Source organism: Ochotona curzoniae, unplaced genomic scaffold (genome assembly GCF_017591425.1).
Source record: "Ochotona curzoniae isolate NIBS_2020 unplaced genomic scaffold, NIBS_Ocur_1.0 scaffold_4506, whole genome shotgun sequence".
In the NCBI taxonomy this organism is placed as follows: domain Eukaryota; kingdom Metazoa; phylum Chordata; class Mammalia; order Lagomorpha; family Ochotonidae; genus Ochotona; species Ochotona curzoniae.
In genome coordinates this window covers 72,951,363-72,975,807 of record NW_024467119.1, presented here as the reverse complement: position 1 = coordinate 72,975,807, position 24,445 = coordinate 72,951,363, and positions in this window count along the sequence as shown.

Genomic DNA, 24,445 nt, shown 5'->3' with positions numbered 1-24,445 from the left:
CTGTTGAAAAGAACATGATAAGCTATTTATATTGCTGAAGACATTGGTATGGAGTGGGTAATTTGCTTATTATTGTTATCTTTAAAAATTCAATAATAGGGCCCAGCGCGATAGCGTAGTGGTTAAAGTCCTCACCTTGCATTCACCGGGATCCCATATGGACACCTGTTCTAATCCTGGCGGCCCTGCTTCCCATCCAGCTCCCTGCCTGTGGCCTGGGAAAGCAGTCGAGGACGGCCCAAAGCCTTGAGACCCTGCACTCGCGTGGGAGACATGGAAGAGCTCCTGGCTCCTGACTTCAGATTGGCTCAGCTCCAGCCGTTGCAGTCACTTGGGGAGTGAACCATCAGACAGAAGATCTTCCTCTCTGTCTCTCCTCCTCTCTGTATATCTGCGTTTCTAATAAAAATAAATAAATCTTTTAAAAAGTTCAATAATAATAATAATGATAATAATAATAATATAAATTCCATTACTGCAAACTTAGAATACAGAAGAGAAAAAGGTCGGGGTGTTAGCCAGCCCTCGTGACACCAGCCTCCTATACTACAGTGCATTCTGAGTCCAGGCTGCTTCACTTCCCAATCAGCTTACTACAAAGGATCTTGGAAAGCAACAGAGAATAGCCTAAATATTTAGACCGCGGCCACTCATGTGGGAAACCTGGAAGGAGGCTCCTGGTTCTGTCTCAGCCATTACAGCCATCTGCAGAGTGAACCAGTGCGTGGACGATCTCTGCCTCACTCTACTGTTCAAATAAATAAAATACCTCTTTTAAAGAGAGAGAAAGAGAAAGGAACAACTCTTGTTATTTCATTGGCTATCGAATTGTAGAAATAAAGATGTGAGGAGACTTTGGGAAATGGAAAAGAGAAACAAGTTGTATTTTTGAATGAAGAAGGATAATGGGGCGCAGGACACAATGGGTGTTCCTGGGTGGCCAACGAGGAGCCCTGATAAGAGTGCAAAAGGGTCCTAAACCTGCTGCAAAACGCCACAGGCGAATGTGGAAAGGAAAGCCCAAACAGGATGCTGGAGACCAACACTGCCCAAAATTGTTCATTACATGGAAATCCTGTCGGTACCAAGACTTTCCTTAGGTCAGTTGGTTATGCTTGCTTCATTTCTCCCTCTCTTAATCACCTGCTAATGGTGTGCATAAACTATTACCATTCACATCCTCTCTTTGCAGACTTCCGGGCTTGCTTGGGGGAAATTTTTATATACTAGGAAAAAAAAATTATTTTCGTTTTTTTGAACTAACAGAAAGAGTTAAGTAAGTTGTGAAGTTCTGTAGACCCTAAAGAGTCAGCAATAATATTTCTATTTGCCCATTATCCTATTCTTAATGGCTTGTGTCCTAGCTGGCGTGTAGTACATGTTCATTAAATATTTGAGGGATGAATGAAAGCAGCTTATATCAGTATGTGTTCTGGAAAGACACTGAATTCTTTTCAGAGGACTGAAAGGAACAGGCTTTTAGCGAGGGACTCTGGATGATATCCGCATCAGGATTTGCTTTATGGTATTTTGACTGGGTGATGGTGTGAAAGTGATTATACTCCTTCAGAACCTGTAATCTTGAATTTTGATCTTTCCTGAACTGGTAACAGGCTGTCACCCTCTCTCGATGTTGAATGGTGGCAGCCAGCACAACTCCTTGACACCCACAGGGGAAATGAACGATACTGTGCAGTGTGCTGTGTCGCTGTGCTGGGATGCTCAGTGGGTTATACGTAGGCAATACGTTTTCAATGTACAATATTTTCAAATGATGAAGAGCATCTAGGAACAAGTGAAACCATCCAGAGACTGGTGAGAGAAGGACACTACCAAGTCCAGGGCTGAAGGGAACAGGGGAGGAGACTGCTCCTCTTAAGTCCAATGAAGACAGCACTGTGCTCAGATGCTGCATTCCAAACAGAGTTAAAGCCAGAGACCAGGCCTCCAGGCAAAGAGGAAGGAAAAGAAGAAACATCCGTACCCTGCTCCCCTCCTACTCTTCTGTGTCTTACAATTACTTCCTGTTGGCTGAATCCAACTGTCTGTCAAGCCAGCCGGGAAGTTTGGATGATGTAGTCACTGTCAGTTCTGGGCAATGGGAACCAAGCAGAAGAGGGAGAACACCTGGAGGAGATAAATGCACTAGCACAAGGCTACCGCACAGGTGCACAGGCAGCTCAGCAACGTTTGCTGCACCCCTTTCCTTGAGGTCTCTATCTTGGAGATTATTTTGCTGTCTTTAATAGCCTAACAATGGCTATCTGGACGGGAGCTCATGCAGGGCTTTTAGGGACCTTGAAACAAGATCTCCTGGGGGCATCTGGGTTTGCCCTTTCCTGTTCAGACAAAAGCCAAAGTCCCTTGGCCTTTAAGGCCTGAGGCAAGGCCCATCTGTTCTTCAGGCTTCTGCTTGATTGATGTAAGGAGATCACTGTACTGAAGGAGAATACTAGTCATCTAATTAAGATGTCTAGAGCCCCAAGTGAATGTGATTTAATTATATGGACTTGAGTAATTACTTGCCTGGGCTGTACCTCAGTTTCCCCAGCCACTAAACAAACAAAGACAAGGTTCAGAAAGAAATAGTTGACACGAAGATGAATTAGGTAGTCCTTGGTGATACATATATTTTTTAAATTTTATTTTATCTTTTGCTTATGTAACTATGTTGACACTCAAACACAAACATTGCAGAACAGAACACTTTACGTTATGCACAAGTCACAACAAAGCTTTCCATGGGCACCCTACTAGGAAACAAACTCTCTAAGGAGCAGGAATATGTAAAAAAAGCACTCAGTAACCTAACCTTTCTCTAAAACAACAAACAACCTGGCACAAATGAAGCCTGAATCTCCTGGGGAGCAGATTTCTCCAGGCATGACCTTTGGAAATTAAGTAATTCCTGCGATGCCTGCCTGTTGTCTGTTTTCCAGGATGTCTTTAATGGCAAGCCTATGGCAGTGTTCTATGGGAACCAGCCGTGTGCCAGAGGAGCACCGGTCTGAGAGGAGGATTTTGCAGAGTAGCTCTTCTATCCCATGCAGCTCCTCTGTCCGGGTGTAACTTCACACTAACATGTCCATCCATTCCCAGGGTCTGTTTACTGAAAGGACTCTTGCTGAACCAGTTGTGGTTTAGATTGAGGACAAAGATGTGTATCACAGTTTGTTCACTGGGTTCCTTCCTGCTAACTTGAGCAATTGGTGGGGATCTCTTTTTTGCGGTCCTGAACATTTCCCAAAATTCCATTTGTCCCACTGTCCCTTAGGTATGGACTCCTGCTTTCCACGGAAGGGGGAATGAGATTTCAGAGACTGTGTAGCAGCACCCTCCCTGGTAGTGTGAGTGGCCTGTGGCCCTGCCATAGGAATGCGTTGAATGACTCACGAGCTGTGCTTCCCGGGTAATAGACTTACACTGATGCATGGTACCTACGAATTGCACTGAAAGGTTTTTAAGACAACTGGCCAATGCTAAGTGGACCCCTGCGCTAAAATTAAAATGGAATCTGAACCTTTGCGAACACTTGTTTTTCAAGAAAGTATAGGTTGCGCATCCCTCATCTGTAAATCTGAAGTTTGAAATGCTCCAGTATCAGAATCTTTTAGAGTGCCAGTGCACTGCCACAAGTGGAAAACCCCACACCATGAAATTGTTTAATGCACAAAGTTATTAAAAACATGGTATACAACTACTTTTAGGCTATGCATATATAATATATACAAAAGAAATGAATTTTGTGTTTAGACTCAAATCCCAACCCCAATGTATATGGAAATAGCATAAAATCTGGAAAAATGAAGCCCCATATCTGAATTATTTCTAATCCAAGGCATTTTTCATAAGTGATTTTACTTTGAAATGTAAATAACTCCTTTTCTCTACTATTTTTTCAAAGAATTCTTGGGGTTTAACCAAGGGCACCTATATTCTCAACATAGAAGTTTGCTGTTTGGTAAAATAAATTATTTTTTCATGTGTGCATAATTTTAAAGTTTCTTTCTAGTCCCCATAGTTACATCTTCAAATAAACCTTTCAGGAACTAGAAAAATAATATCAAATCTTAGCTAAATGTTCATGTACAACATTTAAAAACACTCAATTCCTTAATTTTGTAGGTTGCTATATTGAATGTGTCTGGCTTACAAAACTTGGCTTACCTAAATCCATTAGGAGGCACAAATCCGTCTTCACACCACCTGTGTTCGAGCTGTTGTTTTCTGGAACAGCAGAGATACCAACAGTCAACAGCTCAGCTAGCAGCATCACCCAATGTTTCAGTCCTTCCAGTTCCTCACCTGAGAAATACAGGGCCCAACTAAGAGATCTGTCAGGCAAGTTACTGCCACGGAGTTCTGTGCTTCTAATTAGAAGCCGTAATTTCCCTTCTTTATGAAACATATTGGTAAGAAATTAAGTGTTGGAAGAGAGGGAGTATAGAACAGTTAACTTCCATTGGTATTATTATTTGCCATGTGGCAAAAAAAAAAAAGAAAAGGACATCAATTAAGCCCAATGAAAAGACACTGTCAAATTCCAGCAACCCAAAAGACACAGTTAAAGTTCAAGGTATCTCGGCCTTATTTCTCATGAGAGACCCAAATATACAAAATCTGGTGGGAAAAAAATGTGCAGAGGCAGAAGTGATGTTATTGGAACAGGGGTGGACTGGGGTAACTAATGGTGGTAGAGGCAAGGACCACAGAGGAGGCAATATAAGAAAATCATAGGAAACTTAAAAAAATTTTTTTTGTTTTATTTGAAATACAGAATTACAAAGAAGAGGAGAGACACAAAGAAAGAGAGATTTTCCACTTGCTGGTTCACTTTGAATATGTCTGCAACAGCCCAAGCTGAGAGGATCTGAAGCCAGGAGCCAGTAGCTTCTTCTAGGTCTCCCACACAGGTGGATAGACCCAAGGACTTAAGCCATCTCCCACTGCTTTCTCAGGCCAAAAACAGGGAGCTGGGTCAGAAGTGGAGCACCCATGTGGGATGCCGGTGCTGTAGGTGGAAGTTTAGCCTACAATGCCATTGTGCCAGCTCCCACAGGAAACTTTGATTTCTACTCCCATTTTATTTGCTGATATAGAAACATTGTGTGTCTCAATGCGTAATGATCATGTCCTTTGTTATTCTTCTAGCTTTATGCTTCAAAATGCTGAATTCTAAAGGAAGCATTGCTTGACCTGTAAGTTGGAGCAACAGCTTTGCCAAAGTGCAAAGCCTATGCATGTAATCTACAGAAAGTGGAGGGAACCGGAAGCAGATCTGACAAAGGAAAGGTAGATGTTGGGGAGAAACTGGATCAGAGTTGGTTACTGCCAGAGAGGGAGCCACAATGTAAAGCGGGGACTCACAAGGAGATAACAAATCAGAGAATGACTGTGTCATGTAGCAAAGATATACAATTCAGTCCGGAAATGCACGAAAGTAGGAGAGCAATTGTTAAAGCAAGTTCATCCCTGTAGATGAAAAGTGCCTGGGGAAGCCAAATTGCTAGAGATGCTGAGAAGCCCAGAAAAAAGGATTTGGCTGCAAACATTTTATCTCAAATTGGGGTTCCAGCTAGGAGTTGATAAGGAACAGCCCAAGCATCATTGAGTGGAGGATGGACCAGCTGAGAGCAATAGAACACAGTGTTCTGGACTTGACCTAATCTCAATAGACTTGGTACTCTGAGATGTTCATGCAGGGTGCTGAGTCTCAGAGCCATCAGGAGATGCTTAAAGGAAAAGGTCTCAAGTCCGAGGTCTAGATAAAAGACACCTCAAGTAACCAGTAGGATTTCCTTTGAAGAAGGGTTTCCTCTGTGGGGTCACGAGCTTGTACCTTCACTAGTACTAAATCCATAGTTGATTCAACTTGTGCCACAACCAACTGATCCAAGCCAGGCCTTCACCACCTAAGAACATGGGTGCACCTTACAGCAAAAGCCTTCCCTTATGTCAAGGATGGCGGGGCTTCAGCATCAGATATGACTACCAACACAAGGGAGCAGGCCAGAAATAAGACCAGACCTGTATTTCTGCTTTAGGACAGGCATTTATGATTTAAAATGTCAGATTTAGAGCAGTTTGGGGGTAAAGCATCTCCTCTCTTGACTCTTGAGGCAGATGCCTCAGGCTTTGGGAAAGAGAGATGGACCCTGAGCACTTTAATTGCCTTAGTGTGTTGGGGCCAAAAGGGATTGACTGAGCTTTCTGTTGAGAGTACCCAGCTTCTTCAGGTGCATCAACTGGGTGGGACCAACTGCCTTTTCTTCATCCTATCTCTCCTGTTTACCCAGGGGCACACAGACCCCTCTCAACTCTGGGAGGGTAACTGGGCTCCTTTTTACAAAGAACACCAGCACGTTTACCATCTGATTCTAAGATATCTAATAGACCCTCCATCCATGTTTTGTTTTCCCTTTAGCAGCTTCTTGACTGTGCAAGCTTTTGCATAGCAGGATTTCTTGATCCTTTTAAATATTACCAAGGACTGAAGAGGGGCTGAGTTTGTATGGCTTAAGTCTGTTGTTCGCTGCTGTGTTACTCATTAAAACTGTGCAAGTTTAGGGACAAGCATTGATCAGGGCTGCTAAGACCCTGTAAGGCTTTGTCATAGCACATCATTCAAGCCTTGGCGGTTCTGTTTTTGTTCTAGCTTCCTAGTAAGGCACATCCTGGGAGGAGGCAGATGATGGTTCAAGTAGCCCCTGTCTTAGATCTGGCTTGGTCCCATCTGTTGCCAGGGTAAGTACCCTTGTCTGTCTCTCTCCACATTTCAAACAAATTAAAAAAAAAATTTTTTTTTAATGTGAACATTCAATTGAAAAGTCTGTTATTTTTATTGACAAAACATATTAATTAATTTGATGCAAGTTATAGCTTTTAATGAAAACTGCTATATTTCAAAACCACGAGAAGATGGATATAGCTTTACACTTCTGCAAACCAGGGGGATGTCTGACCTCACGACAAGCTGGGTTTTCAAACCTGCCTCTGCATTTGATCTGCTGCAATAGGTTGCTTTGGTTCAAGATGTGCATGAAGAAAGCGTTGCAAGAAAGTGACTAGCCTTCTTGAGATAATTGTGGATATCTGCTTTTGATACTACACTAAAACCCAGGGAGTGACAAGTTTTTTTCTTTTTCTTTTTAAAAAGTTGTCATTATTCTAACTCTATTAATGGGATATGTGTAACAATTTGATACTTATATTTTTGTGTGATGGTCAAATCACTTTAAAACTTTTTCATCTTAAACCTTAAGATTAGCAATAACTGTAGATATTTATGGGACATACAATTAATATTTCAATAATGTAAATAATGAGAACTGATGAAAGCAGATAATAATCAAATTTTTCCTCCCGTCAACATTATCACTGTTATATCCTTAATATTTGGGGCTTTGGAGTGCCTCTCTTATTTATTCATAAGATGTGTATCAGTTTATTGTGAATCATAGTCACCTGCTCCGCTAGAGAACACCAACTGTTCTCTTTTACCTAACTGGTTTTGTGCTTATTATCCAACCTACGTCTAGACACACACCCCCCTTCTCAATTTCTGGTAGCCCCTTTTTTACATTCACATCCATTTTTTTCAAACATTAACTCATGAGAGAGAGGAAATGTAACATTTGTCAGACTATGTTGGATTTAATACACAACATAATGGCCACCACGATTCCATCTATTTTGCTACAAATCATAAGATACCGCAATTTTTTTCCCATGTATACAGAGAGGAATGGTATTCCACTGTGTATATTGACCACATTTTTTCTAGTCATTCAGTTGTTCATGACATTTAGGTTGGTTCTGTATCCTGGTAGCACAAAAGCATGCAGGGACTCTCTGATACACTGGTTTTATTTCTTTGGTTGTATACCCAGAAGTGGGATAGCTGGACCATGTGGCAGCTCTGATTTTAGTTTTGGGGGGACCCCCCCTCACACACACACAGAGTATGCTTCTTTCTTAAAGGTTACCTGAGATGTAGGATCTGAAACCATAGCCAGGAACTTTTCATGCTCTTTTATGTTAAAAAAAAAAATCACTTGTTTTGTACTTTGACTGAATCTTTTATTATAGAATGGTTTAGTAACATCGTGCTTTGATCCTTTGAAAGATATTGGCATACGGTGTTATGCAAATCGTCCAAAATGTTGACACAATAATAAAATGTCACATTTATTAATGTTACTATAGATCTCAACAAAGGTACCTTTAGGTATTAGCAAACTACTAAATTCATGGTGAGGCATACAAATTATTTCAAATTGTAATTTCCATTTGTGAACTCAAGCATTGTCCCTGCCAAAATATACTATAAACTGTTTTCCTTGAACTCACAGGCTCACTTCATTGATCTATTTTATTTAAAATTTTTATTTTATTTTATTTTTCAGAGATACCCAAATATGAGTTTGTCAGTCACTCCTTTAAGTAAAAGGATTGTTTGTTGGAAATGGCTGTTTGTTTTCATCCAGACAACTGACACTTCAGAATGCAGCAGAAGTGCTTTGTGTATACCTATCGCTTTGTCACAAAGACTATTTGAAAGGCTTGCCCTCAAGGGTCAAGATTTAATCAAATTAATAATTTCTACTGCTTCATCAAGGACATTCTTAACCGAAGCTTTCTTTTCTAAGTATGTGATAGTGAAGAACGCTGAAACTATTCATACGTTCTGCTGCCTGTGCCTTGACATGGGCTAAGGTGCCAGCATTTAGCCACTGTTGCTTTTGCATCATCGCTGCACTTGTCAACAAATGTACAAGGGCAAACAGCTCTTCGGTGTTATGATGAGAGTAATTTTTGACCTCATGGATGGCCCCGTTCTTTCTTTCTAATCCCCCTTTAGTAATACTTGAGCTTGGTGTGAATTTATGCCTGGAAAAGCAAGCGCTTATGAAACATCTTCTTAGAAGGCAAAGTCTATTTTAATCTCTCCTTTGATAGGTAATGGAGATGGAGGTGGAAGAAAGTGCTATGATTTTGAAGAAAAGATAAGCTTTTAAAATCTTGGTCCATGGGACTGAATCAAACAGAATATTGCCATCAGATGCTCATGGCAAAAGCACAGCTAACTGTTCATAGACATGGACCTTCAAAAGGCACACATTCCCAAAAACATTTACTCCTTTAATTTTAAAACCCATTATAGTAACCTCTAGCAATTTATCTCCCTAATAGTTTAGGTTAGTCTTTCATTAAAATTAGTTTGTGTTCCCTGAGCATAGAGCAACTGAGGGTGAGATGCAAATGACCTTGAGGAGTATTTTGTTGCAGAGGTATCAACCCAAGATTTTAAACAGAAATTGTGCTGTCCGTATTTCCATTTTCTATTGTTGTGCACGACTTCAAATAATTTTTGAAAAGAGGTGGAGGTATGAATAAATTCAATTTAAAAATGCTTTTGGCTGTTGATAAAAACACCTCTATAATTAAAAGTTGACAGCATTTGCCTGTATGCCTTTAAAAGGTCGCAGGAAATGTACTCTGCTTTGAGGAAAGGCCTAACGTGTGTTTTCAATTAGAGTGTACTAAACATCGGGAGAGTCACAGCAATTCAGGAAGAGGTGGTGAGGTGTCTGCTCAGTATAACGATCCTCTACATCCCAGGCGAAGGTTCTCAGAAAGCAGTGATGCAGTGTGGGGACCTTCTCTGGAGTCTGTATCAGCCGGAAAGATCAACCTGGAGTGGATGAGTCTGGCTTATCACTCAAATATTAATTTCAAGTCCAGTGCGACTGGCAATTGACAAAGTCATGGCCAGCTGAGTTTGATCTGAGTTGAAAGGTAGCTCTACTTCAAATTATAATGCAGCAGAAGCCTAAGGATTGCTTGTTGTTGTTGTTATTGTTGGGTTTGTTTTGTTTTATCTTAACCAACATTTGAAGAAGTGGTTTAAGAACAGCACTCCGGTTTTAAACTTGTCTGCGCTCTGTTTGGTTTTAAATCAAATTCAAGCAGGTGTTTCAAGCCTTGCTTCCTATGGCATCACTTGTCACTGGGAAGCTAGATTTTTCAGTGGTAGTTGGCAGCGAGGGGTTCATCCTGAGATTTCATCATCAATGAAAGACATCTTTTGGGAGATACACTGCTCTCTAAGCTTTGCTAATACAAGTGTACACTCTAAAGCCTTTTTATTTTCAAAGGAGTGCTTTGGAATTTAACCCCCACCGCTCTCTTGGACACCACTGTAGTTGCCAGAATTAAGCCAGAACCTCAAAGACACATTTGTTATCCATGTAAACTTATAGAGTGTCATTTGAATGTTCTGTTTCTACACCATACCTCCCCTTCCTCTGATGAAAAAGTCTATTTAAAAATTGGTAGGAAAATATTTAACATAATAAGGTGATGAGTCAGTTCTTAAAAAGCTAAAAAGGGAAGATGTACTTAAATAATGCACCTTTTTAATTTTTAGCTACAGCTGACTCATGACATATAATGTATTCTGCTAAGTTCAAAGTTTCCCCTTACAAAGAGAGTTTTATGAAACAAACTCTTTTTCAGACCATTTTTACTTCAATTATAGTAGCAGGTTTTGGAGTTTAAATCATTAACAACCTCTGAGTGAACTTTTATCCAAATGACTGCAAGTCACAAAGAGACCCGTTCTCTTTCACCAAGCACCTTTTGTGCCACAGTGAGACGGTCCTTTTCTATTTTTTCTCCCCTCTTCATGTTTCTCTTTGAAGAAAGATGTGTGATTTGTAAAGTAATGAAAGTGTGTTTCGGTTCATGAAAACTGCTATCTTGGGCTCATCAGGGGACACTGGCGTTGGTGCAGCACAAACTTCATAGACCTGCATTATTGCAGGGGGGAAAAAGTGGATCTCAGAAGTCAAGATTGCTGTGCACACTGTAGGCGTATCAGGTAGCAGTTCTAATTGCCCATCAGGGGTGACCTAATCTTATTTTTCCCCCTTGGTCAAGGAGCTGTAATTCTCATTTAGGCAGTATTTTTTTTTTCCAGTTTTAACTCCACCGGACACTCCAAAACGGAACACGTATGCTAGTCTCCCAGCGATCGCCTTCACCATATGTTAGTATCTTTTTTTTTTAATTTTTAAAGAATTATTTTTTTATGGGCATGTTTTTGGAGTGTGTGCGTGGGAGAGTGTAACTCCCAGACTTGAGGTGATGGGGCGAGACGGATCCTTTTCTAAGTGACAAAAGCCTGGAAGCGTTTCCACCAGAACAAAATGCAGAGGAATAAACAAAAGAAAGTTCAGAGCACAATCTCTCTCCTCTTCCTAAACCAGTTTAAAAAAATAAATAAATAAACTAACCGTGGTGGAAAAGAGTGGGAAAAACTCCCCCCCCCCCCCCTCCTAGATGTGGCGACTAGCGGGATAAATTCGAAGAACTCCATCCCACCCCCGCGCGCGCGCCCCCCAGTCTTTCCAGACAGAGCGGTCGTAAATCTGAGGCTCGGCAGCCCTGGGAGCCTTAGGGCACCTTCCTCTTTGCTCTGTGTGTGTGACTGTGTGTGTGTGCGCGTGTGTGTCTAGCTCTGGCTCCTTCCCTCAGTCTGTGCCTCCGTGTGTGTGTGTGTGAGTGTGTGTGTGACAGAGAGAGCGCGAGAGGAGAGCGAGGAGAGAGAGAGAGAGCGCGAGCGAGCGAGCGAGCTGTGAGCTGTGCTGCCGCCGCCGCTGCCCTTTGATCCCGACATTAGTGTTAGGGGCTCGGAGACACAGAGAGCGGCCATAGACACCGCCGTACCGGCACTCATTTATTTATACCTCCCATCACACACGCGAGCACAGGACACACACACACTCACACCTATTAGATCCGTTTCCATTGAAGAATATTACGCTCGGGGACAAGCCAGGTGCACGACCAAAAATTAAAAAAAAAAAAAAAGGAAAAAAAAAAGGAAAGAAAAAGAAGAAAAACCCCTCTTCTGGCTTCAGGAAACCAGCTTCAACCCATTGCCCACACCGGAGAGAAGGGGTTTCCCCCTGCCCGCCCGCCCGCCCCCCAACTACCTCCCCGCTCCTGCCAGTGTCTGCCTCTCTGCCCCCACGGGGGTTTATTTGATCTCACATTAACCAAGGAGGAGAATGTGAGAAAAGGGGGAAAATGCCCAGGAGGAAGCAGGAGCAGCCCAAGCGCCTTCCCTCACGTAAGTCATCCCTTCTCCACCTCCTCTCGTGCCATTTTCTCGCCCTCCCTCTCCTCTTTCCCCTCCGCAGCCTCCTCCGTTGTTTTCGGCATTAGTTTAGGGTTACAGAGGTGAAACTGACAAAGACACAGCCCGGGTTACTCCTCGTTTAGGTCTATGCTGAGGCAGCCATGTTGGTGATGATCAGCCCCGTGCCCTTTCTATTCTCTCTCTCTTTTTCTTTCTTTCTTGCAACCCCCCCTCCTTTTTTTCCCTTCAGATCGGGCTCCCCCCTCTCGTCCCCTCCCCCTCCCCCTCCTCACTCCGGGTTGCTGGGGGAGGGGGCAGGAGAAGGGAGGAGGGGAGTAGTGTGGGTGCCGGTTTTTCTTTTCCTTTTTTTAAATCGGAGGTTGGGGGGGGAGGTGGGAGAGGTTGGAATCTTTGAAAAAAAAAAATTTCCTGGTGGATCCCGGTGGCCGAGGGTGCTGGGGTCGGGGCGCGTGGAGGGCTGGGGGCCGTGACATGGCGTTTGGGGGGTGCCGGGGCTCGGGCGCGCGGCCGCCCTCCGGACTCGGGATCCGGGGAGAGGTCCGTCTCCGGCTAAAGGTTGCGCCGGGGTTGGTCGGCCCCAGAGCCGCCGGCGGCAGCAGCAGCGGCGGCGGCGGCGGCTGGAGCAGGAGGAGGCGGAGGTGGTGGAGGAGGCGGCGGCGGCGGAGGAGGGGAGTCGGGGGCGGGCGAGGCGGGAGCGGCCGGGGAGGGTGTGGGGGCACCGCACACAAACACACGGGCACACACGCGCGCGCCGCCGGGCGGGCTGCTCCCCGCGGCGCCGGGGCGAAGGGGGCGCGCCGGGGCGCTGGCGGGGTGGGCGGTGGGCGCGGGCCGGCCCGGGTACCCCCCCCCAACCCCGGGGGGCGAGGCCGGGCAGCGGCGGGCGGATGTGGGGTGCGGGAGCTGCGCGCCGAGGCGGAGGCAAGGAGGCAGGGCGGCTCGCGGCGCGCGAGGTCCCTGCAGAGCCGAGGGGGAGGGAGGAGCAGGGCTCCTGGCCGCAATAAAATGCGGGGTCAGTGGGAGCAGACGGAGCCGGGCGAGGACTCGGGCTCCCAGACCGTCCCCCCCATGCTCTTCGGAGAGCCTGAGCAGAGTCCGGGACTAAAGTGCATCGGGGCCCTCCCGGGCGGCAGCCACACACACCAACTGGAGACACACACCCGGCGGCACGGCCCGGTCCCCGTCCCCTCCTCCACCCGCGCCCCCGGGTCCCTCTCCACCCGCCCTCCGGCTTTTCTTTGCGAGACTCTTAACTTTTCCACACCCCCCCCACTCCCTCTCCAGCTCCCCCCACTTCTTTTCCCCCGCCCCAATCTTTCTCCGCTCTTTAGTGTTCCGAGATGCTGCAAAAGCTAAAAGTGAAGGAGAAAGAAGCAACTAAAAATATCCCCCCGGGGCCGCCCGGCTCCTTGAATGCAGGGAAGAGGGGGCAGGGGAGAAGGCGTGGGGCGGGGTGCCGGGAGGAGGGGACGCGGGGCCGCCGGAGGGAGGGGTCCGGGGAGACGGAGGGTCAATTTCTCCTCTCTTCTCTCCCCTTTCCCCCCCTCTTTCCTCCCAACTCCCGCCCCGCGCCGCTCCCCTCGCCCCGGCGGTTTGGCGCTGCTGGGAGCCGATCCTGCAAAACCCGGGCCGGGGGCGGGAGCGGAGCCGGAGCGGCCGGGTGTCAGGCCGACGTGGTCGGTCACCTGAAGTTCACGGAGGGTGGGGGAAGGGTTAAGGTTATGGAGTCTCGGGCGGCGTGCGAGCGCGTGCGTTTCCGCCGCAGTCAGGCAGCGCGATCGATCTCCCCCTGGTGAGATCGGCCCGGGGGGACCGCCCGGGTGGCGCTGGGGGCAGCGGGGGCGAAGCGGCTGCCCCCACGGTCCGAGCCGCCCGGGCCGCGGCCGGAGTGGCGAGCAAGGGCACTTGCAGGCAGTCCGCTCCGCAAACATTCCTCTTTCTTTTCCCCCTTCCCGGTATGCCGGAGTCGACGCACAAGGGCTAGGGTTGTGCTTTTTTTTTTTCTTCCCTTCCTTAAAAAAAAAAATGCCCCTGTGCAGTCCTTTCTTCGCCTGCCCGCTAGAGGTTCTGAGGATATCACATATGTAATCTATATGCACATGAAATCGCTGGCAGGCGGCGGCGGCGTGCGTGGGGAAGTGCGGGGAGGGAGCCGGCGGCCGCGCGAGCGCACTTGGTGTGGCCGAGTGTGTGCGTGCACTTGGCCGGCCGCTCGCGGGGGCGTGCGGGGAGGCCGGGGAGGCGGGAAGCCTGGGGGCGGGGGTGGGTCGGGGAGGCTTGCCCTGCTCGGACAAAACGGGCTTCAGTGTTCCCGGCGAACTTGCCCTTAGATGGCAACTTTGGGAGTGGATGAGCTTGTGTGCGAAAACCAGGGCGGTGAGGTTATTTGGTCATTTTCCCCTTCTTCTCCTCTCCACCCCTCCTCCTCCTGCCCTTAAAAAAAAAAATTGCTGGCGGGGTGAGAGGGAGGGTGGGAGAGGAGAAGGGATTTATCTGTTTGGGCTGTGACGGAGATGGAACGCCTTCTGTCCCGTGGTGTGGAACGCGGTCGGGCAGCTGCAGCCTGCCCTGCTGGTGACCTTGACCCTGACCTGCGGCCGACTACCCTCTCCGTCTGAGAGGAAATTCAGACTCCATTTTAGCTCCAGTGTGCGGTGGGCCTCCCTGCGCGGGTTGGTGCCTGGTGATTAAGTTATGTTTTCAGAGTGGGCTCTCCCACCCTGTTCTCTTAATTGAATACTGTTATCCACTCAGGAGAAAAAAAAATCGCCTGCCTCTTCCAGTCTCATAAAGCCACTTTTACCGAAGTAAGAAGCAATTACCTCAGGAAACACTGTCCCGCGTCCCTCCAGTGTTTAAAAGGAAGCCTTCGTTTGCGAAGCTTTTCCACTTACCTTTTCACTGAATGGATTTTGGTGGCCGTGTGCTGCCTGCTTCCAGTCTGGTTTACACACGTTTTGTAAGCAGTTTGCATTTGAAATGAGTGCAATTTCTGGGCAAACGGTGTATTTTGCAGTTCCGTCACAGTAGCCCAGGGCTTGCTAAGTTCTCGGGGTGACTTGGAAAAACTGGCGAGTGCTGTCGATGTCGTGAATCTTGGCTGGGAGGGGGAAAAAAAAAACAGTGTCTTCATTTGTGTTTCATGTAAAAGATGCCTAGTTGTACTGCTAGATCCCAGGTCTAAGGCTTACCGGGTGTTTGTGTATGCCGAAGGACTTGTTTGCAATAAACTATAGCCAGTCTGGGGATTTAACTGGCCTGAGAGAAGACATGCCAGGGTTTTAACAAGTTAGGGGGGCAGAGTTAGAAGTTGACCCTAAAGGAAAGGAGTGATAGGTGTAACGGGGTGGAGGACTTTGCCCAGCTGAGTAAATTCAAGAGTGATTAACAGCCGCTATTGGTATTGGTTTAGGAATCCACAGAACCTGCAGGGGGTGCAAAAAAAAAAAAAATCCCAGAAGAAAGAAAGGAAGAAAGAAATTAGTGAAAACTGAATGCACATAAGATGTGGAATGGAATGCCCTCTGTTTTCTCCCAGCCTGGTCCTCACCCCCCTGCCCAACACACACACACACCCGTAGCCATGTAACTAGAATTCTAATGCTTATACAGTCCCTGCTTGGAGACCCTTACTGTGTGTTGAGCTCATCCCTGTGACATGAAGGGTGATACTGGGCAGGCACAGTCTGGAGGGACAAAGCCCACAGCCCTCCCACTGGACAGCACAGACTCCAGGGAACCTGGAAGTCCCACCCGCGAGTGGATTAGTCCTGGAAATCCAGACTGGCCCTTGGTATTATCTGATACCAAGTCTGGAGTGAGCCTTGGCCCCTGGCACTGAGTCCCAGCAATTCCCCAGACTGCGCTGCCGTCTGCTAAGGTTTCCTAGCTCCTTCTGTTCTGTGAGACACCCCAGGGACTGTTCAGAAGCGAATTAGCTTTGGAGATGGGTGAGCCTTTAACCTGACACTGCTAACCTAAGCTTTGGGTTTCTGATTTAAAATTCTACACAGTCCTTCTGGCCTGTGTGTGTGTGTGTGTGAGAGAGGAGAGCTGTGTGGGTGCTGCCTCGTGTGTATGTTTTTGCAGGTTTTGCGTGTGTTTAGTTTTATTATGTGGGTCTCGTATATTTACAGGAAAAAAAAAAAGTTGTCCTGTCCTGTAAGATTAAATAGTTGTGACCCACTGCCTACCAGTGGAGGAAGCTCTGTATGAAGTTGTGGAAGTGACCCTGTGCACAGAGCACTAGCCTTAGAGCAGAGAGGGGGTGCGCATAGTGTTGAGGGGTGACTTACAGATCAGTCCTCCTCCTGAAGAGCCTGCCTCTTGTCCTGGAGCCTTCTTCAGTATTTGGGGGTCTCATTATGACTTTATTACCTTGGGCTGTTTTGCAAAAGTTCCTTCTGTAATCACCCATATCATGTCAAAAAAAACAAAAGTCTTGGAGACCCTTCGGACCGCACTACATACTTACCTTAGTGGAATCCCCAGCTGTCCCAGATAAGGGTGTTGGCTGGAGAAGGAGGAAGGGAGGAGAAGTGGCACTGTGACAGTTTGCCAAGGCCCAGGCCTGGGGACCTTTGGCACAGGATCCCATTTGGGGTCACATGCTGAAGAGGGGGAGGAAAGGCGAGCTTTTCCTTCGGTTACATCTGCAGAACTTTCTACCGTTGTTGAGCAACATGTTTATGCTTTCCTCCTTTGCTTCACCTTACTTGCCCAGGAATGGGTGCAGAGCCAGTTTCATTTACCTCTGAAAGTGTGTCCATGGCTGTTCCTGAGTAAGAGTACAGAAGAAGTCAATGACAGTTGTTTTACAGTGTGTTTGTCCATTGTTCACCCAGTTGGCAGGCAGGACCACAGCAGGTCAGTGACTGTGTTCTTCCTTAGCAAAACTTTAAGAAAACTCTCTCTTGCTTTCTAGTAAAATTGATGACTGAGAGGCAGTAGGACCCTGTATTCTGACAATTTTTCTGAATGCCTGGATGCCTGATAAGACCAGTGGAAGATGTTATTGTGTCTCCTTATTCAGTCTTACTAATGCTTGCCATGGCCAGGCAGTGTCTCGTTACTGATGGAGGATGGGATGGGATGTGTGGACGTGGGGGCAGGGAAGGAGGTAGGGGAGTGAGACATTTTGGTCTGAAGCAGAAACGTATTACACTGATCCTGTCAACCAGGGCTAATGATTCTGAGATACCAAGGAGCAGTCCAGGTTGATACCAGGCCATAAAGAACGTCCACACGTTCCTAATACAGCAAGGCAACGATCACCAGGCTTTCCTGTTAAAATCGGGGTGATGGTTCCAAATCATGTTCTTGCTAATGCTTCCAAATAGTTTCTAATAATAATAAAAAATATGACTTTTAATTTATCTGTGTGCTGCCGTCTCACTCCGGGGATGACACAGCTGGTGTGAGATGACAAGTCTCTCAACACAAAGTGTTAATAAATCATGCTGGAGAAGTATAAATTGGACAGCTTTCGGCTGGTGTCAGAGCCTGCTGTGTGTTTGAGATGTTTAGGGACTTTGAATGGTTTCTATTAGGAGATTTCCAAGGGAGGTGGCAAAAGTGTCTCTCTTGTGAGGCTTGTGAAATGAGGTGGAGAAAAGTGTGGACACGCCTAAGAGAGTGTGTGGGTGCAATGACCAGGCCGGCTTCTCCTGGGAATCAAAAGTTGGCTTAACATAGAATTCCCATTGCTATCAGCATATTCTTGTGATGCAGTTTGAGGTAGAAATTCATAGTACCTGGTGCATTGGTTCAATAACCCTGGTCGTTTGGATTCAGATTTTGTCTGGATGAGTTAAATTTTGCAGAAGAGAAACCCTCAGCCAGGATCACTTACCATGGTCATCTATGTGCAAAATGGTATCTGTTGATGCAAAAAGAACAAGGTGTTTTAGGCTATTTGGCCGCTATGACTGGGTTGTTTATGAATGATAGGAATGTATTGCTTTTCTGAGGTGGGGAGGTTCAAGATCAAGATGTCAGCAGATTCAATGTCCAGAGAGAGCTCATTCATTCCCTCTTTTCCTGGTGATGCCTTCTTGCTGAGTCCTTCCTTGGACCTCCTTGATGAGGGCACCAGCTGTCCATTAGAGCATTGCCTTCATGACTCATTTACTCACCTTCCAAAGGCCACAATGTTTAATGTTGTCACATTGAGGATGAAGTTTCAACATACACATTTGTGTGTGTGTGTGTGTGTGTTTATGGGGGAGTGCATTACAATTTAGGTGTGAGTGTATGGGGCAAAACCACAGCCAACAGGATGAAGGAAGTGATGGCCTGTAGTCTGTGCATCTGTGACAGGTCACTAATGCCTTCTGCAAAAGCTGCAGGACATCCTGTCCCCAAGCCCAGGTTACACTCTCCTTTCCCCCTCTTTGTTTGAAGTTACCATGTCTACCTATATTCTTCATTTTAATTCTCTACTGGAACATGAGACTAGAAGGAGGAAAAACAAACAGAACAAGCTTAAGCTGATCTCCCCATTCTGAGTGATATATTAGTAATTTTCTATAATTTAATCAGGCTGATTGCAGAAAAAGATAATGAGAGTATGACCTACAAAATAGGGCTTTTGGGTGCATTAAAGAGTTCCTTGAATAGGTTTTACAAGACCATGGGCATTTGGTGAAATAAAAGATTTGGGTTCATGTTATTGGAAAAGAATTCAAATGAGTCCTGGTTATAGTTGAGATACGGGTTTTTTCATCATATTTCATTGCTGTTTTGGCTTCCTCAATGCACTCTTGAATAACGTTTTGAAGGGCTGGAATCTTAATGGCGAAGCTGTGTTCTCTTTCTGGTGGGCTATTCTCTATCTCCTGTCCCACTCTGCTTGGAGTAGCTCAGTGATTGCTACCATCTAGGCCTTGGGGTGTGAAACACTTCATGGTTCACGGTAGCTGAAATGCTTCTGTCATCTTTTATAAGGAAATAATGTATGAAGCCCAAATTTTAGAAATACCTAAGAGTGCATGATGGGCTGAAGTTTCAAACACTTTTCTCCCTTCTCTTTGGGGGCAAGTTTTCTGTTCCCATCCTTTCTCTGTAAGTTATCTTTTGTCTTTTACATATATATAAAATGTAAAATATATATATAATATTGGGGATTAGTGTCTGAGTAGAGGTCTAAGCAGGGGATTCTCTCATGACTTCTGCATTTCTCACATACTCACCTGGGTGAAAATTACTGTAGCAATAAGTTAGTTGCATAAATTAAAATTGGACTTGGGCTTGTTACCCATCTTCAACTGCATGGGTGCCTATTGTAGTTCCTTACATAAAAGTCAGCTTCACTGTATATGCACACACAGAGGCTGCCCTGGAGCCCATTTTCTCCAATGTGCACCCATGATCTGAGGTCAAAATGTGTCCTTTAGCAACTCCACTTTTGCCAGAGAGACTGAGAGTCCTGTTCAGTGCGGCAGATTCCATGTGCCTACAAAGGAGCTTATTTCCATTCCCTTCTTTCCAACAAATAGCCTCTACTACTTTTCTTCTCCAGAGTTTACGAGTGACCATGGCTTAGGTACTCGGTGCTTGTGTTTTAAGAACCTCAAAGTTCAGCCAAGTCTTCTCTCCCAGCAAGGAATAAATACACCCACCTGCTTGGAGCCTGAAGCCTGGAAACATAACTCCTAAAATAACGTCTCTGCATGGGTTGGAAAAGTGGTTAGAGCGCCATTAGGTCTGATGTGTAAAGGGAAAAAGAATAGGTGTGTGAGAAAGAATGATGGGGCACTCAGGTGAATTGTTCTGAATGCTTTGGAGAAGCTGGCCTTCCAAAGGGGCCTGGAGTAGGCCAGGATCAATGATCTTTTCCTTGGCTGAGCAGTGTCACTGTGCCGATTTGAGCTTTTGGAATGAGCCAGTGTACTTGTGGAGGGTGATGGATTTGTCCAGTTGTACAATGCTGATATCTTAGGTTGTCTGGCAGTGTTGTTTAAAAGCTTTTTTTGTTTCTAGTGAGAGGGAGAAGTTCTCTTTTCCTTTTACTGAGAGTGTACTGCAGGAGTCCATTGCAAGAAAAGAGCTCAACTACCTTTGAAATTATATGGTAGCAGTCAAACACACAAACTGGCGCCAGGCTCCCCACATCCCTGCTTGGCTACTGTCTAGTGGGCTCTTGTTGGGCGCATTCCTTATCGTCCCGTCCTTAGTTTCCTCATTTTAGTGGCATAGTTCCCTTCACAAGGAGTTGTTATGAGGATTAATTGAATCAATTTATTAATGTAAATATTATACATATTCAGAAAATCACACCTAATTAGTGCCTGCTGCATAGAAACAGCTCAGTAAAGAGCACCTATTATTAAGTCTATGAAATACAGTTCAGTTTGCTTGTGTTGTGATTAGGTGGTGGGCCTTTCTGACCTAGAACTTTTTGGTGGTTTCTGTGCTTTTTAATTTAATTTTAATTTTAGTTCTCCATAGATCTCATTAGAGTCATGAGTAATAGAAATAAGATACGGTGAGATTCTTTTACAAGACTATTATTGTAGAGCTTGATTAGCACTGGTTTCATAGACCTACAATATTAGGCTTTTACTACAGGAACGAGTTCTCTGGTTTATATGATTTGACCTGAATTATATCTAAGGTATGTAGTAATCATAAGCATTATGACCACATTTTGCTATGAAGTGAGGATAGTAAATCTTCCTTCAGAGAGTTACAGTGAGACTCAAATGAGAGAATTGGTGTTTAATAAATGTTTATTTATTCATTTATTCAATAGACAGTCCACTGATGAAAATAACCTAGGGGAAATTTCTATTAGGTTTTCCATATGTTACATGGGCAATTCAAAATTTGCCTAGAAAGCAGGAAAAGCAGACTCTGCTGCTTCTAATCACAGAGATTCAATATGAGAAAAGCCATTAAATAAATCTGAAGTGAAGGACTGAGAGTGTGTGTGTGTAAAAGACAGAGAGGGAAGGAGAAAAAGAGAGAGAGAGAAGGGAAGAGGGTGAGAGTATATTAGGGGGTCACAAACCGGTGCCATCCTGATGTGTTTTGCCCCACACAATATGTAAAACTTGAGACAGTATTTTGGACATTTGGAGGTTTTGCATAAAATGTCCAGTTTTCAGCTTCTTTTGAAAGCTTGGCAGCACTGAGCCCACCTCCTCACATGGCAGCCATGCGCTGTCTCTGGTCGCGGTTGTCTCCCTTCCCTTGGCATGTGCTCGTCCATCTGCCATGGTCCCTAGCACTTGGCCATCATGTCACCATATGCATATGCACCTGCCCGCCTCCCTCAGGTGTCCTACCTCGGGGTCTCCGCAGTCATTTGGATTAGAGGCTGTTCACTAGTCCTCTGTCTGCAACAGGTGTTAGCCACAACATGAGCAAGTTAGCTCTGATCTCTGCCTGATCTTCTCATCTAGAAAGGAGAGGAAGCCTGTAGTTCCTCTGGGGACTAAAAGAGATCATACGTGTAGACATTTAGACTTGGTATATAGTATGTGCACATTGTGCACTGGCTGTATTAATACACCTGAGATGGGAATGCAGTCTAACAGAGCACCTCAGCAATATTGCTGTGCAATTAATCAAGACCAGCTATTGCTGTCCATTGGTTTGTGATTGCTACCAACTACCCCAGTGATTTTCAACCTTGCCTGCACATGGGAATCACTGGGGAGATTTAAAAAATAAAAATAACCCCAGAGATTTAAGTTTAACTGCCTCAGAGTGGAGCCTGGATGTGGACCATGGAAACAGCTCCCCAAGTGATTTTTAATGTATAGCCAGGGTTGAGAACCCCTTGAACTGACCAACCAGCACTTCCACCCTGGGGTGATATCATTTCAGCCAAAAATAACGACACAGGAAGCTGAGCCTGGGCAGTTTCTTAACAATAATCTGTTGGATTTTTGAAGCCCTAAAATTAAGCTCATGGACTTTGGTCTTTGACTCTTAACTTTTTGGGGTTAGAAACCAGGGGCTCATGAAAGCCATCTATACAGACAGGAGACATGATTCCAGTCTTTCCCACCCTACTTGGCTATCACCAAGACTTCCCACTGTCTTGGTGATCTGGGACCCACCCTTTAACCTCTGTGTGCTTAAGGTGCTCCGTGTTGTAAAATGGGTAATTGCACATGACCCAGTGCTCTCACCAATGCAGTGCTTTATTGTGCGTGAAACACTTTCAGTGCGATCATCTGTGTGCGAGGTAGGCCAGGAAGGGCTGCTTCTGCCATAGATTGGACAGAAGTGGAAACTGAGTCACAGGGAGGGCAAGGAGCTGGCTTAAACTGTGCGGCTAAGAGCCTGACAATGGATGTCTCTGGAGGCCTGGTGCAGTGCTAAGTGCTGTGAGGTCTTCATTAATGGGCTCTCACTTCCCAAAGCCATGTCTTGGCCAGTTGTGGCCAGAGCTGCCTAGAGACCCTGTGCCAGCAGGAGGGACCTCCTGCTGCTAGTGCTGCTAGTGAAGCACACTGCCTCTGGGATTCCTGAAAACATGGCATCTCTTTCCTCAAAGAGTTGCCATCTAGGGTTTTGACCTTACACTACACAGAGGATGTTAAAACAGAGTCATGTGCGGGGATGCTTTGCGGAGGAGGAGGGGCAAATTGCGTGCTCCATATGGAGAATGATGCTTTGGGTAATGGTGCAGAATTAGGCATCATTTTCTAATATGCAGTCATTTGGGCCTACTTGTTAACCCATCAGTCCCCTCTAGAGCATGAAATATAGCTGTATTTGAGAAGAAACAAAGTGTGGGAGACCCTTCATTTCAAGAAACATTCCTGAAATGTGGTGTGTGATTTATCTCGAGCAAACCTAAAGCTTATAGGCTTTAGTCAACTTTGAAAGAGAGAGAGAGAGAGAGAGAGAGAGAGAGAGAGAAATTGAATTGTAGTGAGCTACTTTCTGACATTGATAGGAAGAGAGAAATCTCATAATCTAGAAGTAGTGTGTTTGGGCTGGCTAGACTACTAGATCATAGTTAGAGAGATGCACTTGGACACATTGGCTCCACAAATACTTGTTGATAGTTAAAAAGCAAATAGACACAAGGAGAGGGGAAAAACATGAGTAGTTTCAATATGACATGAGTGTATTCCACAAGGCAATCATAGATACTAACTTTTTATTCGTTCCACTTAAAAAATCTAGATTAGCTTTTAATGATAGAGTAGTACACATTTAAGTATCAGTAATTAAAATTGTGTATAGATGTTTAAAATGTGAAAATTCTCTGATCTCAGCTTCAACCCCAAAGATATTTACCATTCATCAACAGGTAATATTTAAAATTCAGCCATGACTTTAAAAATGGATGCATTTCAGCAGAGTTGGTCAGGATAATTAAAATACTAAATCCTGAGCAGGAGCACATTGTATTCTTATAAACTAATTAGATCACATCTACTGCATAGAATCCCAGATTGAAGGGCCCAGGTTTAAAGGAGGAAATTGATAAACTGTTTATCAGCAGGGAGACAACCTGAAGGTTGTGGGCTCTTGAAAGCGTCACATAGGGAATTAATTATTGAGGCAATTGGAGGCACTTATTGGAAGATAAAGGTGGGGAGGAAATGGATAAACATTGTACATAGTCAGATGTGTAAAGTTCTGTGAAGGAGAAAGGGAATAAAATCTCATCTTGTATGTGATTACTGATATTTCGTTCATGCATACATTCATTCATTCTACCAGCAGCAACCAAGTGTATGTGTGTCAGGGTGAGTAATGTGTAGAGTTGAACAGACCATGGTCCCTGCTGTCTGGGAGCTCAGAGCCAAGAGGGTGGAGAAAGAGATGGAAACAAATAATTGAAAATCAGTGTGCAAAGTGTTTCCATTGACTCATGAAATACAGAGCAGAAAACAGAGACTGGGACCAATAGGCTAGAAGTTATAAAGGAGATAAACTTGATTTGATAAGATAAGGACCTGTTGAATAAATAAAACTGTCCGAAAATGAAACAGAAGGTTTTGTGTTTGTGAAGCAGCTGGCTCAACCACCTGCCAGCGGTGATTTTTCTAACGTAGGGTGAGATGAGGAGAAAGAGTATTGAACACTAAAATTGTGAAATAGTAAGACGAAGAATTCTATAGAGCTCCTTTGCCTCTTTTCTGTTATAAAATAGAAATCTGTTCCCTCTTTGAAATCAGTGAGCTGAAATTGGGTGCCATTGGGAAGTTAGGGTAGATGGCAGCACACATGGTGGTCAAGGTAGAGCAGTGAGGATTTCACGGATGGTCAGTTGCAGTCCCTCCTTGGTGTCCATTCATCAAGGAAAGCATT